The sequence below is a fragment of the Lolium perenne genome, chromosome 3 (assembly GCF_019359855.2).
Source record: "Lolium perenne isolate Kyuss_39 chromosome 3, Kyuss_2.0, whole genome shotgun sequence".
Classification (NCBI taxonomy): Eukaryota; Viridiplantae; Streptophyta; class Magnoliopsida; order Poales; family Poaceae; genus Lolium; species Lolium perenne.
This window is the reverse complement of record NC_067246.2, coordinates 302,873,266-302,893,632: the sequence shown is the minus strand read 5'-3', so window position 1 is coordinate 302,893,632 and position 20,367 is coordinate 302,873,266.

Here is a 20,367-nt window from a genome sequence, read left to right as displayed (position 1 = left end):
AGTAACCTTAGAGTGCATGATAGACCATTGCAATTATACCGAGTACTAACATAGCATACACACTGTCAACAATAGCTATGAAAGGGGGAATAGATCGCATCAATACTATCATAGTAATAGTTAACTTCATAATCTACAAGAGATCACAATCATAGCTTATACCAAGTACTACATGATGCACACACTGTCAACATTACATCATGGAGGATGTGGCACCCCCGGGATCAGGGTTAGACAAATACCAGATCTTCGTCTGACATAAGCCTAACCTAGAGCTCGAGAGACTACAGTGAGAATCGGTAACACAACAGTGACTCTACGACTCCAAGAAGTAATACAAGCTCATAACTGAGCGAAGAACCAAAGCATTACAAGCGGAGGTCACTGACCTGGCAAACATCAATCAACGGAAGCGAAGTTATGCTATTAGACATAGCAAGATAGTCAAAGGCCTAAGAAGCCAGGAGCATAACGGCGACGTCCTAGCCCATAGATTCCAGGCTGCCACCTGGGAACCCCAAGCTACTCGTCGATGTCGACTAGAAACCACCATCTGTTGGAGCAACTTCTTCTGAAACAAAAGCATGCAAAGCTGAGTACAGGGACTCAGCAAGACTTAGTACAACCTTTTAGCAAAGCGGTTATGCGGGCTTTCTGTGGAGCTTCTTTTGCGTAAAGCTAGTTTTCCTTTGTAAGACAAGAGAGAGGAGAAGCTCGACTACTCAGAATCTTTAAAAGGGGATAAGAGAGCGATATCTCTATCCCTATTGATCAACATATTGTATCCACCAAATTCATCATCTCGAACCACTATCCTCGGATCACCCCCTCAACACCCGGAGAAGGTGTCCGTAAACACACATTGATTGCCAAGTTTTACGATTAGGTTCATGTTCTCTATGATCTCCACGTCCGTTCCCAAGTCGTCCATAACCGTGGACACGGCTTTTCGAAAAGATTCATAACCCTGCAGGGGTGCACAACTTTACCCACACGCGCCGACCGACTCTTAATGCCACTAGTATAACACACTTCCTTGGTGTGCTGGCAGAGGGTGGTCGACCACGACCTTTACCTTGCTGTCGCCGAGACCATGAGTCACGTGCTAAGGATTGTTCCACCGTAACGGGTCAAGTCCCAAAGTCGGTCCTTAACGATGTGAGGCGAGGTGGGTTTCCCCAGGGGCCGCAACCCCCAGCCACCACAGCCACGCTTACCTACCTGTTATGTACCTTTAACCCCCAAGCAAAATGCAATGCATATGACCAGGTAACGCGCAAACTATGTGACTCATGGAATCTACTAGGCAAGTTAGTGAGTCGAGAGGGTACCATAATAGGGCCTCGTGTGGTTGTACGCTCGGTCTTGGTTCAAGAGGCGAGAACTCGGTTCCTAGGGTCGGCAGAAACGAAACAACCCACCACATGCCAATGTGGCCTCTCGTCTGAGCCTTTAATCATGTTTATCATCATCTCTATACTTACCACGTCAACCTGTCATGCTAGATTCATTTTGTTGTGAGGCTCCAGTCCGAAGACCGGAGTAGTAGCGTAACAAACTAAGCATGACTAAGCATAAAGAGATAAAGGCTCTCGCGACACACACATGCCAAACCTAGTTATGCTAGGAGCAGTGGATCAGGGTATCGAGGCTACAAGGGTGGAACATACAATAGATAGGGTAACTCTACCTATCGATAAAAGACAGTTGAATCGTATGCAATATGTAGGAACCAGAGTAAAAGCATTTCGAAATCATATATGAACCAGGCTAGGGCTTGCCTTTGTCCTTCTTGTCCCTGACAAACCAAAGTGGATCTTCGATAGTCTTGTACTTGACTTGTTTGTCGGTGGACAATATTGATCTTCGGTGCTGTCGTCCTTCATCGTCTTGGTCACGTGTTCTATCGGTCTCGAAGAAGCAAATACTAGAAATAGAGAAATAACAATCAACACATGGCATCGATGCAATGCGCATACAAGTATGAATGATATGTCATATTAATGGAATTGAATAAACCCTAGGTGCATCGTCAATTTAAAGGGGTTCCGGCATCGGACCCCGACATATGAGAGGGGTTAATTAGGGTTTCACTACTTATGCAGTTTTAATTGTTGCACTGATGCATGAATTTCATCTAAACTTGTAGAGAATGTTTTTCTGAACATTTTGATATATTATACACATTTTTCTTATTTAAAATGAAATAGTTATTGATTTTACAAGTTTTATTCATTTTCTGCAATTTCTGGAAAATAATAAAAGGCTGACATGCCGGACCCACTGTCAGGGTTTTAATCATTATGGAAACATTTATGAAAATAATAAAATCTGACAACGGGCCCCACCTGTCAATGCATTTACTAAAAACAGAAAATAAAAGAAATAAAAAGAAAAAGGCCAACAGGGCCCACCGGGTCAACCCGCCGGTGGTCAACTCCGGCGGCCAACGCCGGCAACCACGCAGAGGCGGCGCTCGGGAGCGCGCGCGGCCACGCTGGAGGGGGCGTTGGACGCGCCCGGTCGAGGCGGACCGACCGGTGGTTGCGCCGCCGCCGATGGTCGCCGGAGATGCGCCGGCGACGATGGCCGGGGGCGGCGGTCGCAGACGCGCGACGGGCGGCGGCTACAGAGGGAGAGGGAGGGCACAGAGGGGCTTGGGAGGATGCCCAGCTCACCAGCAACGCGGGGAGGTGGTCAGCGAGGTCGGGGGAGCCATGTGGCGCCGGCGACGAGCCATTTGCCGGCAGCCGGACTCGGAGAAGAAGGTCGCGATTCGAGCGACAGGGAGCTCCCCGGCTCGCGCTTCTGGGCGGAGGAGGAAGAGCGGAGCGAGTGGCGTCGGCGGCCAAGCTTGGGGAGGCCGGCAACAGCAGCGACAGCGAGGTCTGGCCGTGGGTAGGGTTTGGGCCCGCGCGCGCACAGAGAAGAGGAGGAGAGGGCCAGGGAGAAGGAGAAGATAGGGGAGAAGGAGCGGCGTCGGCGGCCTTATCCCCTTGCCGAGGGCGGCGAGCGGCGGCGTGCATCGCCTCGCCGGAAATCGACGGCCAGAGCGCTGCCAGGCAGCTCTCTGCCTGTCTCAGAGGTAGAAGACAAGGGCTAATTTGCCCATAACCCCCCTAGGTTTTGGGGTTTCTCTGGAATTTTAAAAACAGGGTTAAAATCACTTATATTTTGCTGTTTTGGACTATTTTGAAAACCCAGAGACCCTCTAAACTTGGTACAAGTATTATGTGGCATTCTTTGAACAATTCATAAATACCACATAATAAGATTTTGAATGTTTGAAACATTTCAAATAGAGGTAGAATTTTGGAATTTAAGGTTTCCACTTCATTTTGAAATGCAAATTTTTCTTAATGCATTCTAAATGATGCTCATGAATGCACAAACAACTCCTAAATAGGGTTTAGCAAAACAGGGATGTTACAACTCTATCCCCCTTATAAGAATCTCGTCCCTGAGATTCCTAAGGTAGGAAAAGAAAAGGTAACAAGGACTACACCGATCTTCAACGAGCTTGTCGATGCCACGATGATCTTCTTTGTTGAGGAAGTTGATCCATGACATCATGAATGAATCGCTTCATTTTCTTCCCTTGAGGTTGTTGCTCAACTGCACCTAAAGGAAAGAGGGAATAACACTAGATGGTGGATCTTCACAAAATCGAGTATCTCATGGTCAACTCATGGAAGGAGTGCTTAGAAACAACTCTTGAGCTGACAAACATGAAACACGTCAAGGTAACGGAGGAGACAGAAGAAGTTTTAAATTTTGGTAGAAAATTGCTCCACACTTGACAAGAATACGAAAGGATAAGGTATTGTAGAGTTGAATTGTCTTCGATACCATGACAAGGGACTCTTAGAGAGGGTGACTCGTGGAAGCACAAAGGACTATACAACCATAGCAACTTTGGATTTAAGAATCATAGTCACTTTTCTAACATGGGTACATGAAATGATTGTTGTCTAATCAAAAGGCTGGGGCCTAGATGACTGACGAATTTATACAACGTGTGAATTGATTGGAACTTCAGGTATAAGCCAAAGGAAGGGGAAAAGCATCATCGAAAGACGTAGCAAGGATCACCGGGGAGTGAATTTTTTTCTTCTTACGAAGTTGTTGTCACCGGAGAAATGATTTCTACGGATTGACCAAGAGACATTTAGCAACTCTTCTTATAAAGTTATCCTTGATGTTCTAGACACCAATATTAGGCTATTGACCAGCCTTCAATAGGTCATCAAGTGAAAGTCAGACTTTGGAATTGAAAAGACATCATAAGGGCAACTCCTAGAATAAGTCGCACAAGATCCTTATGGAGAGTAGTTATTCTTGTTAATTCAAGAATCTTGACATTAGATCTTCTGACTAATTGTGCTAACCACAACACCAATCTTGCCAGATTTACAAAGAGACCTATGTGAAAAATCCTTGAGAAACACTAACCATCATTGCCGCTTGAGATTCAGCTTAGGTTAGGTGTAAAGATATTTTAGACTCAGAATGTACAAATAGAAATTGCATCAACTACCACCAAGTTAAAGTTGCTAGATTCTCAAGATATAGACTATAATATCAAGCTCCAAAAGATTGAGCTAGATTGCGTAATCCATTTGGTTGCGACTGCCAAAGGCAATTGCGCGCATATGAACTTGCAATGTAACACCTTTGAGTCATTGTGGGGACATCAAAGAAGATAATGAAGTTATTAAGCTTCTTCTCATTGAACAAACCAGTCAGTGGCTTGGTGTGCATAGAGAAATTTTTCAAGGAATGGAGATAACAACCTTCTATCTCAAGAATACTTCGCACATGCCTGACCGACTTGTGATGATTTCCGAGGATAACAAAGGGAACTCGACTCAGATTCACGACGACATCTTTCAGCAAGTGCACGTGAACTAGAGAAGGCCACTTCCAACATCCAGAACACATACTTCATGATAACACAAATATGGTTCTCAAAACTTTCCAATACTAGTGTCAAACGTCCAATATGAATCTTTTAAACTTGGAGGAAATAAGAATGTCATCGATGGGCTCAATAACAAACTTATCAGGATACTCCAATGAGGGACTCATATTCTATACGGACTTGGCAGAAATATTGGTCAGACCAAAGGACATGATGATGTACTCAGACGAGACACCATGAGTATAAGCATCATGAAGATAGTCCTTGGAACTGAGTTTGATTTGACGATAGCCCAAACTCAAATCAATTATGGGGAAGATTGCATATCCATAAAGGAGATACTTCCTGACTTCAACACGAGCAAAACTAGACATCCCTTTAAGAAGAATCGAGTTGGATAGAGCTCTTGTCCTTCAACTCTCCAAGTTGTTGATTAAGCTCAATCAACTAGTCCAGAGGGTCCAGTACAGTGTTCTTGGAGAAAGAAGTAGTTCACATAACTAACTTACTCATGAACTCGATAACACGGTCATGTGGAAAAATGTCGATACTTCTAGAAAGACAACTAGAATATCACGAACCACCGGTATATCGCTGAATTCAAGAGGGATTCTTGCTTTACAAAGCAAACGATATGGTCTTGGGAGCTTTGGTATTGACCTAACTCTTGGACCGAAGATGTGCGCCTGAACGAATGGACTTGGCAACACCATCAAACTTCGCTTAATAATTGGCGAACCAATTAGGCTAAGAATGACACAAACGTCGTTGGATTTCAAAGCAATAAGAATTGCTAAGAATCTCAGATAGTTACATCAATACGCACACCCCAACAATCCCAAGCACGGACAACTCGGAGGAAGGGCGAGTAAAGATATGTAAGAACATCACTTCATCTATAAAGCCATGATACAAAGCACGACCTCATGATATAGAAGAGGGTGATACTCCAAGGTGGAACAAAACAGAAGCTCACGAGGCCTCTTAATCTGCAGATTACAATACTTTGACCAAGTCTTAGAAATGAACAAGGTACTGGAGTTTGTTTCTCCTAACATACTGAAGTGGAATGTCTTAACGGACCACAAGGGTAACATGCACTGGAGACAACAATGCACATTTGCAAGTTGGCTGCTAACTAGCAGAAAAGGTCGGAAAGTAACTATGGAGGAAGAACATAATCAGTAGCAGAATTACTGAGATGTCGATGCACAAGATAACACTTTTGTGAAACTGATGCTAAAAAGGGAGGTGTGGCAGAGTCACGGACATAGATGTGAGACTCATAAAGAGCACTCTTGTCGGGATCTATTTGGTTCAATGAAAGAACCTCCGCGACAGCTAGTGGAAGGGAACGATCTTTATTGCCGCAGTTCAGCACGGCAATAACCACAAGCTTGAAGGCTAGAATGATTTGAATTTAGCCATCCCGATGTAATGTTTGGACATTAACACTAGTCTTCAATGGCATGGATCTTGGTTTAAAGGCCAGCTTCATATACTAAGATTTATAAAATAGAATCCAGCACAATCGGGGACCTTCGGTTCAAGTCCAAGGGTTAAAAACCGAGAAAGGAGTAACTACTAAATGAGTGACACAAAGGACACTATGAGGTAGTAATCACGATGTAGCTTCTAGAAGTCATGCAAAGCTTCCAAAGTACCCAACAAAATAAAAAGTAGGCATACAAGGCGAAAGGAAACCTCGAAGCCTAGAATAGAATTTTGTGGAACCCACAAAATGGAAAGGTCATCATGAAAGGAGATCTCTCTATTGAAACAAAATAAAGAGGAGGCAAAGAACACACACGACTCTAGAGAACTCTGCACTAGGTCAACTGGTTTAGAAACGACATGCCCTTGAGGCACCTAAGTTTGAAAGACTAGAAGAGATAGAAAAACTTTCAAAACAACACAAGGTAAGGCACCTTAGAATTAGAGCGATACCAGATAAGGAGTAAAAAGAAGCCTATTCAGATTTTCGCAAATACTTTTAGCTTTCAAATAGTTTTCACAACACTAGAATCAACATCGACCAGTAGAAAGGGCTTCCTACAGGCAGTCCTGCTCTGATACCAAAACCTGTGGCACCCCCGGGATCAGGGTTAGACAAATACCAGATCTTCGTCTGACATAAGCCTAACCTAGAGCTCGAGAGACTACAGTGAGAATCGGTAACACAACAGTGACTCTACGACTCCAAGAAGTAATACAAGCTCATAACTGAGCGAAGAACCAAAGCATTACAAGCGGAGGTCACTGACCTGGCAAACATCAATCAACGGAAGCGAAGTTATGCTATTAGAAATAGCAAGATAGCAAAAGGCCTAAGAAGCCAGGAGCATAACGGCGACGTCCCAGCCCATAGATTCCAGGCTGCCACCTGGGAATCCCAAGCTACTCATCGATGTCGACTAGAAACCACCATCTGTTGGAGCAACTTCTTCTGAAACAAAAGCATGCAAAGCTGAGTACAGGGACTCAGCAAGACTTAGTACAACCTTTTAGCAAAGCGGTTATGCGGGCTTTCTGTGGAGCTTCTTTTGCGTAAAGCTAGTTTTCCTTTGTAAGACAAGAGAGAGGAGAAGCTCGACTACTCAGAATCTTTAAAAGGGGATAAGAGAGCGATATCTCTATCCCTATTGATCATCATATTGTATCCACCAAATTCATCATCTCGAACCACTATCCTCGGATCACCCCCTCAACACCCAGAGAAGGTGTCCGTAAACACACATTGATTGCCAAGTTTTACGATTAGGTTCATGTTATCTATGATCTCCACGTCCATTCCCAAGTCGTCCATAACCGTGGACACGGCTTTTCGAAAAGATTCATAACCCTGCAGGGGTGCACAACTTTACCCACACGCGCCGACCGACTCTTAATGCCACTAGTATAACACACTTCCTTGGTGTGCTGGCAGAGGGTGGTCGACCACGACCTTTACCTTGCTATCGCCGAGACCATGAGTCACGCGCTAAGGATTGTTCCGTCGTAACGGGTCAAGTCCCGAAGTCGGTCCTTAACGATGTGAGGCGAGGTGGGTTTCCCCAGGGGCCGCAACCCCCAGCCACCACGGCCACGCTTACCTACCTGTTATGTACCTTTAACCCCCAAGCAAAATGCAATGCATATGACCAGGTAACGCGCAAACTATGTGACTCATGGAATCTACTAGGCAAGTTAGTGAGTCGAGAGGGTACCATAATAGGGCCTCGTGTGGTTGTACGCTCGGTCTTGGTTCAAGAGGCGAGAACTCGGTTCCTAGGGTCGGCAGAAACGAAACAACCCACCACATGCCAATGTGGCCTCTCGTCTGAGCCTTTAATCATATTTATCATCATCTCTATACTTACCACGTCAACCTGTCATGCTAGATTCATTTTGTTGTGAGGCTCCAGTCCGAAGACCGGAGTAGTAGCGTAACAAACTAAGCATGACTAAGCATAAAGAGATAAAGGCTCTCGCGACGCACACATGCCAAACCTAGTTATGCTAGGAGCAGTGGATCAGGGTATCGAGGCTACAAGGGTGGAACATACAATAGATAGGGTAACTCTACCTATCGATAAAAGACAGTTGAATCGTATGCAATATGTAGGAACCAGAGTAAAAGCATTTCGAAATCATATATGAACCAGGCTAGGGCTTGCCTTTGTCCTTCTTGTCCCTGACAAACCAAAGTGGATCTTCGATAGTCTTGTACTTGACTTGTTTGTCGGTGGACAATATTGATCTTCGGTGTTGTCGTCCTTCATCGTCTTGGTCACGTGTTCTATCGGTCACGAAGAAGCAAATACTAGAAATAGAGAAATAACAATCAACACATGGCATCGATGCAATGCGCATACAAGTATGAATGATATGTCATATTAATGGAATTGAATAAACCCTAGGTGCATCGTCAATTTAAAGGGGTTCCGGCATCGGACCCCGACACATGAGAGGGGTTAATTAGGGTTTCACTACTTATGCAGTTTTAATTGTTGCACTGATGCATGAATTTCATCTAAACTTGTAGAGAATGTTTTTCTGAACATTTTGATATATTATACACATTTTTCTTATTTAAAATGAAATAGTTATTGATTTTACAAGTTTTATTCATTTTCTGCAATTTCTGGAAAATAATAAAAGGCTGACATGCCGGACCCACCGTCGTGGTTTTAATCGCATGGAAACATTTATGAAAATAATAAAATCTGACAACGGGCCCCACCTGTCAATGCATTTACTAAAAACAGAAAATAAAAGAAATAAAAAGAAAAAGGCCAACAGGGCCCACCGGGTCAACCCGCCGGTGGTCAACTCTGGCGGCCAACGCCGGCAACCACGCAGAGGCGGCGCTCGGGAGCGCGCGCGGCCACGCTGGAGGGGGCGTTGGACGCGCCCGGTCGAGGCAGACCGACTGGTGGTCGCGCCGCCGCCGTTGGTCGCCGGAGATGCGCCGGCGACGATGGCCGGGGGCGGCGCTCGCAGACGCGCGACGGGCGGCGGCTACAGAGGGAGAGGGAGGGCACAGAGGGGCTTGGGAGGATGCCCAGCTCACCAGCAACGCGGGGAGGTGGTCGGCGAGGTCGGGGGAGCCCTGTGGCGCCGGCGACAAGCCGTTTGCCGGCAGCCGGACTCGGAGAAGAAGGTCGCGATTCGAGCGACAGGGAGATCCCCGGCTCGCGCTTCTGGGCGGAGGAGGAAGAGGGCGATGCGGCGGAGCGAGTGGCGTCGGCGACCAAGCTTGGGGAGGCCGGCAACAGCGGCGACGGCGAGGTCTGGCCGTGGGTAGGGTTTGGGCCCGCGCGCGCATAGAGAAGAGGAGGAGAGGGCCAGGGAGAAGGAGAAGATAGGGGAGAAGGAGCGGCGTCGGCGGCCTTATCCCCTTGCCGAGGGCGGCGAGCGGCGGCGTGCATCGCCTCGCCGGAAATCGACGGCCAGAGCGCTGCCAGGCAGCTCTCTGCCTGTCTGTAGGTAGAAGACAAGGGCTAATTTGCCCATAACCCCCCTAGGTTTTGGGGTTTCTCTGGAATTTTAAAAACAGGGTTAAAATCACTTATATTTTGTTGTTTTGGACTATTTTGAAAACCCAGAGACCCTCCAAACTTGGTACAAGTATTATGTGGCATTCTTTGAACAATTCATAAATACCACATAATAAGATTTTGAATGTTTGAAACATTTCAAATAGAGGTAGAATTTTGGAATTTAAGGTTTCCACTTCATTTTGAAATGCAAATTTTTCTTAATGCATTCTAAATGATGCTCATGAATGCACAAACAACTCCTAAATAGGGTTTAGCAAAACAGGGATGTTACAGAGGAGGAATGGACTACTTTAATAACATCACTAGAGTAGCACATAGATGATATTCAACTAGATCACAAAGAGAGAGATGAACCACATAGCTACGGTAGAGCCCTCAGCCTCGGGGGAGAACTACTCCCTCCTCATCATGGGAAGCAGCGATGGCGATGAAGATGGCGGTGGTGTCGATGGAGATGACTCCGGGGGCAATTCCCCATCCCGGCAGGGTGCCGGAACAGAGACTTCTGTCCCCCGAATTGGAGTTTCACGATGGCGGCGGCTCTGGAAGGTTTTCTGGAGTTTCGTCAATCGGTGTCGATGATTTAGGTCACAAGGCATCTTATAGGCAAAGAGGCGGAGTCGGAGGGGCCACGGGGGTCCCACACACTAGGGGGCGCCCCCCCCCTTGGCCGCGCCGCCCTGTGGGGTGGGGCCCCTGGCTCCCCTCTGGCCCCTCTTCGGTGCTCTGGAAGATTCCGGGAAAAATAAGATATTGGGCGTTGATTTCATCCGATTCCGAGAATATTTCCTTTGTAGGATTTCTGAAACCAAAAACAGCAGAAAACAGCAACTGGCCCTTCGGCATCTCATCAATAGGTTAGTTCCGGAAAACGCATCAAAACGATATAAAGTGTGAACAAAACATGTAGGTATTGTCATAAAAGTAGCATGGAACATAAGAAATTATAGATACGTTTGAGACGTATCAAGCATCCCCAAGCTTAGTTCCTACTCGCCCTCGAGTAGGTAAACGATAGCAAGGATAATTTCTGAAGTGACATGGTATCATAATCTTGATCAATACTATTGTAAAGCATATGAGATGAATGCAGCGACTCAAGGCAATGATCTATAGTTGCTAACAAATAGATAACATATAGCAAAACTTTTCATGAATAGTACTTTCAAGACAAGCATCAAATGTCTTGCATAAGAGTTAACTCATAAAGCAATAAATTCAAAGTAAAGGCATTGAAGCAACACAAAGGAAGATACAAGTTTCAGCAGTTGCTTTCAATCTTCAACATGTATATCTCATGCATAATTGTCAACGCAAAGTAATATGATGAATGCAAATAAGCAAGTATGTAAGAATCAATGCACAGTTGACACAAGTGTTTGCTTCTAAGATGGAAGGAAGTAGGTAAACTGACTCAACATAAAGTAGAAGAATGGCCCTTCGCAGAGGGAAGCGGGGATAAAATCATGTGCTAGAGCTTTTCAGGTTTTGAAATCATATAGAGAGAATAAAAGTAAAGTTTTGAGAGGTGTTTGTTGTTGTCAACGAATGGTAGTGGGAACTCTAACCCCCTTGCCAGACATACTTTCAAAGATCGGCTCCATGAAATTTTTATTTTTGGGTGACACTCCTTCCAACCTTTGCTTTCACAAACCATGGCTAACCGAATCCTCGGGTGCCTTCCATCAATCTCATACCATGAAGGAGTGTCTTTTTATTTTTAGTTTTATTTAGATGACACTCCTCCTCACCTTTGCTTTCTCAAGCCACGGCTAACCGAATCCTCGGGTGCCTTCCAACAATCACATACCATGGAGGAGTGTCTATTTGTAAAATTATGAAAGTTAATTAATTGGGGCTGGGAACCCCATTGCCAGCTCTTTTTGCAAAATTATTGGATAAGAGGATGAAGCCACTAGTCCATTGGTGAAAGTTGCCCAACAAGATTGAAAGATGAAACACCACATACTTCCACATGAGCTATAAAACATTGACACAAATAAGAGGTAATAACTCTTGAATTGTTTAAAGGTAGCACACGAAGTATTTACTTGGAATGGCAGAAAATACCATGTAGTAGGTAGGTATGGTGGACACAAATGGCATAGTTTTTGGCTCAAGGATTTGGATGCACGAGAAGTATTCCCTCTCAGTACAAGGCTTAGGCTAGCAAGGTTATTTGAAGCAAACACAAGTATAAACCGGTACAGCAAAACTTACATAAGAACATATTGCAAGCATTATAAGACTCTACACTGTCTTCCTTGTGGTTCAAACACTTTTACCAGAAAATATCTAGACCTTAGAGAGACCAATCATGCAAACCAATTTCAACAAGCTCTACGGTAGTTCTCCACTAATAGGTTTAAACTACATGGTGCATGAGCTTAATGATGATCTACTTGAGAGCTCAAAACAATAGCCAAGTATCAAATTATTCAAGACAATATGAGGAATTTTCTGTTTCCAACCAAATAACAATAAACGAAGCAGTTTCAACCTTTGCCATGAACATTAAAGTAAAGCTAAGAACACCAGTGTTCACATGAACGAGCGGAGCGTGTCTCTCTCCCACACAAACATGAATTTATTCATAGAATAACAAAACGAAAATAAAAGCACACAGACGCTCCAAGTAAAGTACATAAGATGTGATGGAATAAAAATATAGTTTCAATAGAAGAAACCTAATAAATTGTTGATGAAGAAGGGGATGCCTTGGGCATCCCCAAGCTTAGACGCTTGAGTATTCTAGAAATATGCAGGGATGAACCACGGGGGCATCCCCAAGCTTAGACTTTTCACTCTTCTTAATCATATATCATCCTCCTCTCTTGACCCTTGAAAACTTCCTCCACACCAAACTCAAAACAAACTCATTAGAGGGTTAGTGCATAATCAAAAATTACATGTTCAGAGGTGACACAATCATTCTTAACACTTCTGGACATTGCCCAAGGCTACTGAAAGTTAATGGAACAAAGAAATCCATCCAACATAGCAAAAGAGGCAATGCGAAATAAAAGGCAGAATCTGTCAAAACAGAATAGTCCGTAAAGACGAATTTTTCTGGGGCACTAAACTTTCTCAGATGAGAAAACTCAAAACTAATGAAAGTTGCGTACATATCTGAGGATCACTCACGTAAATTGGCAGAGTTTTCTGAGTTACCTACCGAGAACCCTGCCCAAATTCGTGACAGCAAGAAATCTGTTTCTGTGCAGTAATCCAAATCTAGTATCAACCTTACTATCAAAGACTTTAGTTGGCACAACAATGCAATAAAATAAAGATAAGGAGAGGTTGCTACAGTAGTAACAACTTCCAAGACACAACAAAACAGTAGCAAAATAGAGACATGGGTTATCTCCCAAGAAGTGCTTTCTTTATAGCCACTAAGATGGGCTCAGTAATTTTAATGATGCACTCGCAAGAAATAAGAGTTGAAGCAAAAGAGAGCATCAAAAAGCAAATTCAAAACAAATTTAAGCCTAAATCACTTTCTATGAAAAGGAATCTTGTACACAAATGAATTCATGAAGAACAAAGTGACAAGCATAGGAAGATAAAACACGAGTAACTTCAAGATTCTCAACATAAAGAGGGGAAACTTAATATTATTAAGATGCATATAACCATGTTTCCCTCTCTCATAATAACTTTCAGTAGCATCATTGATGAAATCCACAATATACCCATCACTTAAAACATTCTTATCATGGTTCATATGCATAAAAGTATCATTAATTTTGGCATAAGAAGAGTTCTTCTCATTAATAGTAATTGGATATTATCAAGAATTTGAACATGGTAAACAAGTTGCATACTAAGGGAATTGTTTTTGGCAATCCAATCATAACTATGACAAGTTTCATAAGGATAGTTATAACCTATATCATAGCATTCTTTATAATAATAATCAAAGGTTGGAGGCATAGTGTCATCATAAGAAATAGAATAGTTATCTTTCACAGTATGTTCATCCGTGACCATACCATCATTGTTACTAGAAGGAGATGTATCAAACATATAATGATCAGTAGCAAAAGGATTTTCAAACACCTCATCCCCAAGCTTAGAGCTTTCTATATCATTATGCGAGGAAGCATGGATAGTACTGATACTATGGCAATTATTAACATCATCATTTTCAGAATTAGTTTCCCAGAGATTTTCAATATCAAAAGTAGTGTGTTCTTTCAAATCATGATCACTAATGTAGGTAAAGGGCATAGGAATATCATTGTACTCAGATTCATTATCATAATAATCATTAGGAGCAACATACTTACGGTTACCTATCGTTATCTCATACACGCGGGGATATGCCGTTACCTCTTTCTCCTTATTCCCCTTCTTCTTCTTCTTCTTCTTCGTTCCCTTCTTCTTCTTCTCTTCCTTCTCCTTGTTCCCTTCTTTAGGAGGAAGAGGCTTGAAGGGAGGCTTCTCCACATAACCTGATTTATTTCCAGAAACAATAGAAGAAACTTGGGAGGATTCCTCCTTTTCATTAATAAGTTCAAAACACACAGCGGTCCTATCATATTTTGGCAAAGTGTCATCTTCTAAAATATTTTGTATGTAAGTATTTGTATGGCAATTATCAATGCAATAAGAAAGACACCCATGCAGGACATCATCAATATCAAGATCGTTAATATCTAACAAAGAAATTTTTCTTGATAACTCTTCACACCACAAAAATAAAGTAAGTTCATCATGCTGATTAGGAGTAATTTCATCATCACAATACAAATTTGCAGCACTCATGGGGTTCGAATTATCATTGGAGGAGCATTGAAAATTAAAATGACCCACTCTATGGCAAAGTTCACAAATAAAAGGATAGAGGGCACAAACCTTTTTACCAAGATCATCTAGAGCCCTAGACCACTTTCTAGTTTTTTCATTCATATGATGGATACAATATTCATCTTTGATTTGATTAATTCCACAGGGTCTATGCATTCCACAAAAATTAACATGCTTATAAGAAATAGCATTCTTAGGAGTTTGAGCATGTTCATTGCAATCATTAACAACAATTTCATTTTCCATGCAAGTGTCTTTGAAAGGTTCATGATATTTATCAAAATTATTCCTAGGCAATTCAAAATGAGAGGCAAAAGCTTTATAAAGATTTACAGCAACTTGAGAATCAAGACCATAAGTAGCACTCGTATTTCGAAATTTATCAGTATCCATAAAAGTTTCAATGCATTCATAATCATAATTTATACCTGATTCTTTACCTTTGTTGTTCTCCCAATCTTCAGTATTCTCCTGACTTCTTTCAAGAAGATCCCATCTAGCTTCAACCTCCTTGCTTGTGAAGGATCCCTCCAAACAGGCATCTAGATAGTCCTTGTGATGTCCTGAAAGCCTTGCATAAAAATTATTAATAATAACATTACGGGGGAGCTCATGAATGGGACATTTGAGCATTAGTGACTTCAATCTCCCCGATGCTTGAGAAAGACTCTCTCCATCACGAGGATAAAAGTAATAAATGTAATTTCTATCAATATGCACTTCATGAGGAGGATAAAATTTAGAATAAAAGAGAGATACAATTTCCTCCCAACCAAGAGAGTGACTATTCTTCAGCAATTTATACCAATGCGCCGCTTTACCGGACAGCGATATAGAGAATAGTTTCTTCCTCACTTCATCCATAGAGATACCTGCACACTTGAATAACCCGCATAATTCATGCAAAAACAGTAAATGATCTCCAGGATGGACAGTTCCATCCCCTTCATAGCGGTTATCCATAACACGTTCAATAATTTTCATGGGTATCTTGAAAGGAGTACTTTCAGTAGGTGGATTTAAAATATCACAAGCATCATTAGAGTTATCGCATATGGGAGATAAAGCATTACCAGAGCAAATTTTCTCCCCCTAAAGATGGGAAGCTAAAAAGATCATAAAAATTAGCTTCCCCAAGCTTAGACTTCTCCATAGCATTAGCAGTAATTGCGTTCATACTAATAACATTGCTACTAGCATGCAAATGAGGTTCCATAGGTTTTTAATTTTCGCGTCACACAATTCATGTCTTAACTCAGGAAATAGATTAAAAAGCTCACTAAATTTTTTGTTGTTTTCCATTATGCCTAACTAGTGAAAAATAAAAACAAGAAACAAAAAGATGCAATTGCAGGATCTAAAGGAAATAGCTTCGAGCACTCACACACCGGCAACAATGCTAGGAAATAGCTTAGTAGTCGGAGGATGTGAATACCTTTTACCTTACCTCCCCGGCAACGGCGCTAGAAAATAGCTTGATGTCTACGCACGCTTCTATTCCTGTAGACAGTGTTGGGCCTCCAAGAGCAGAGGTTTGTAAAACAGCAGCAAGTTTCCCTTAAGTGAATCACCCAAGGTTTATCGAACTCAGGGAGGAAGAGGTCAAAGATATCCCTCTCAAGCAACCCTGCAATCACGATACAAGAAGTCTCTTGTGTCCCCAACACACCTAATACACTTGTCAGATGTATAGGTGCACTAGTTCGGCGAAGAGATAGTGAAATACAAGTAATATGGATGAGTAGGAGTGGTAATAGCAATCTGAAATAAATATGGCAGCAAGTAAAGATGCAATAGAACAGTAAATAAACGGAGATTCGATGTTCGGGAACAAGGCCTAGGGATCATACTTTCACTAGTGGACACTCTCAACATTGATCACATAACTGAAACTACTCTACACTCTCTTGTTGGATAACAAACACCATTCATTGTGTAGGGCTACAAGAGCACCTCAATGCCGGAGTTAACAAGCTCCACAACATCCGATGTTCATATTTAAGTAACCTTAGAGTGCATGATAGACCATTGCAATTATACCGAGTACTAACATAGCATACACACTGTCAACAATAGCTATGAAAGGGGGAATAGATCGCATCAATACTATCATAGTAATAGTTAACTTCATAATCTACAAGAGATCACAATCATAGCTTATACCAAGTACTACATGATGCACACACTGTCAACATTACATCATGGAGGAGGAATAGACTACTTTAATAACATCACTAGAGTAGCACATAGATGATAGGGATTTCTATTTTCGTGCCCTCGGGTCCTTAGTTGTGCTCAGTTTTCCCCAGCTCCTTAGTTTTTCCTCAGTTTTACCCAAGCATTTGTCTGAAACCATCACACGTGATGTAACGGCCGGTTGCCCGACGGTTGACCGTTATCTTCTGACTAGTGGGGCCACGTAGAGCCTGCAAAGACACGTCAGACCATCCATCTTTGTTTGACCGTAAGCATCGCTGTATCCCTGACCAAAACGCGAACGAGTGGGGCTTCGCTATATCAAATGACAAGTGGGGCCATGATGCTGATACAAGGGGCAATACACGGGTAGGATTAGATTTTTAAACGGAGCTCTACAGCGATGGCACGGAGGAGGTGGCATGCGGGGTGCCGAGATGAGATCGACCTCCACAAAGAACTGCATGAGGCGAGACCAGACGCATTAGATAGATATGAACTAGACGCGTTTAACCATGCAAAGAAGAGAAGAAATGGTCGACGACATCGACGACCACCTCAAAACTTTGACTGACCGTGTCGGACACGAACGCGAGCAATGTAGAGAAAACTAGTGTATCTCCTTTCTGGCGTGTATAGGTGGGTGCTAGGAGAGTGTGGTGGCGAAGGGAAAGACCTCACGGCGGTCTGTGGCATCCAGCATAGCGGGTCGGCGTGGCCTTGCCCACAGCGGCGTGCATGCATGTTCGGCATTGGCATCAGCATGTACGTTCGGCATTGGCCTCGGCGGTATCTCTGGTGTGTCAGTGATCGAATGAGGGGACGGGATTGAGGGTGCATCCCGACGTTGACCTAGCAGTGGCGGCGAGCATAGCCATTCTAACCATGCCGATATCGGCATCGACATCGTTTGGAGGCTGTGGTGCTCGAATCAAGTTGGGATTTGTTTCTTGTAGGCCAAAATGAATTTGAAACAAGTTTCATGTTGAAGGTTAGGTAACGAAAGTTTGTAACTATCCCAAAATTATACTAGCGCCATGGTGAGGTTCTTTTTGATAGAGCTATACGGTTGGGCAAACTTTTTTGACACTTTTTAGATAGGGTTCCTTGTTGTTACACGTATGGCATCATGTATGGAAAATTTGGGGTAATTTGGAGATGTTCGAAAAAATCACTTTGCTTAAGCGCATGCCGTTTCGTCTCGCTGAAACCAGCTTTTCTAACAAGGTGATTATTTCTACCTTCTCTAAATAACCTCAAATTTCATACAGCTGATCTTCTATATATAGATAGATAGATTGTTTCGTTTTTACATTTTTCGAACTTTTTATTTCCCTTTATAATACCCAATTGATTTTCAGGTCAAAACCTCGAAAAACAGCATCATGTATGGCATCATTTTCACCCTAAATTTCAAATTTTCTGAAACTTTCCCTTTTAGATATTCCTTGTTGTTATAGGTATGCCATCATGTATGCCAAACTTTTGTAACAAATTAGGTTTTTTCTGCCTTCTCTAAATGACCTCAAAAATCGTACGTGATAGGTTTATCATTCTATACAAAGATAGATGGTTTATGATTTTTTGCGTGAAAAGTAATGGCTACAACAAATTGTTGATGGTTTATCATTTTTTGCGTGAAAAGTAATGGCAACAACAAATCGGTGATGGTTTATCATTTTTTGCGTGAAAAGTAATGGCAACAACAAATCGGTGATGGTTTATCATTTTTTGCGTGAAAAGTAATGGCAACAACAAATCGGTGATGGTTTATCATTTTTTTGCGTGAAAAGTAATGGCAACAACAAATCGGTGATGGTTTATCATTTTTTTTGCGTGAAAAGTAATGGCTACAACAAATTGTTGATGGTTTATGATTTTTGCGTGAAAAGTAATGGCTACAACAAATCGGTGATGGTTTATCATTTTTTTTGCGTGAAAAGTAATGGCAACAACAAATCGGTGATGGTTTATCATTTTTTGCGTGAAAAATAACGCCTAAAAGAGTTTATAATTTTTAGCGCGTGAAAAATAATACAGAAAACCGCCCTTCAGCATACTTAGAGGGTGGAAGCTAATTAACCGCCAACAGAGAGAGAGGGGTTATCCTGCCCGTTCCCTATATCATACGATCAACGGTCGGCGGGCACGATCCGCGTGACATGGGATAGACCAATCAGGGCGATGTTGCACGTCTGCGAGAATTTGTGAAGAGAGAGGGCAAAACTGAGTACTATCAAGAAACCAAGGGCACCTGAGTAGTAAATAGACTAAGGGATTCAAATATGAGATTTAAAAAATGGAAAATGCGTGTTTTGTACAATGAAACCCATCTTGGCCTACCTCAAACTATTTGCAATACCAATATACATCAGTGTGAGAATTGTGGCCTCATTTAGACAAAGTATGATTTGGGGGAAGCTGTTTTGGGAAGGGCTTATTGTGGAAAACCATGCACCTTCATAGCTACTAGGTGATTTGAGAAGTGGCAATTTGTGGTAAAACTTGATTTATCTACGATTTATCTATGATTTGAGAAGTGGCAATTTGTGGTAAAGACTCCATGAGTAAGTGCCACTCTTTTTCGGATTTTTTTGCACATTAAATGACTCATTTAACTAGTTAATCCCATTTGTTGACTCTCTGTTGACCAGCCACTTGAGGGTAAAACTGAGTATATTGCACTAGCCAGTATTAGCACTCGAGGGGAAAATTGAGCACACAAAAAATGCTAGTATAAGACTCGAGGGTATACCTGAGTATATCTAAATTTCCAGGGTTAGACTCGAGGACACGTGCAATTGTTGACGCGTAGACGCGGGTCACGGTGGAGAAGTCTAGACGTGCAATCGTGGACGCGTGTCGCGTTGCAGAAGTCCAAGACGTGCAGACGTGCACCTGTGCACGCGTAGGACGCGGGTCGCATTAACCACCCCTCGCCTTTATAGACGCCTCCTCGCACTCTCTCTGTCACTCTCACTCGCTCACGCATCGCCAACTCTCTCACGTCCCATCATCTTCTCCAAAGCAAAAAACCCTCTCCCTCTTCCTCTTCCTCCGCCGGAGAGATGGACAAGGAGAATGCCAATCCCATCGTCGAGGTAGGCTCGAAGCGCGACGCCTCCATCTTCGGCGCCGTCCCCTCTACGGACGTCGCCACCGCCGCCGCCGTCGCCGGTGCATCGGAGGCTGCTGCCGCCGGTGGCAGTCAGATCCCGGCGGGATGGGACCCCTACGACCCACAGCCGTACGTACCGCCAACGAACCCCTACGACACCTCCCTGGAGGACTCATGGAACGAGGTAACTACGGTTTGCTTCCTTTTTTGTTCCCCATTCCTTTTTGAACCCTATTTTTGCTGGTGTAGATGGATCTGTAGATGGATGAGTATTGGGC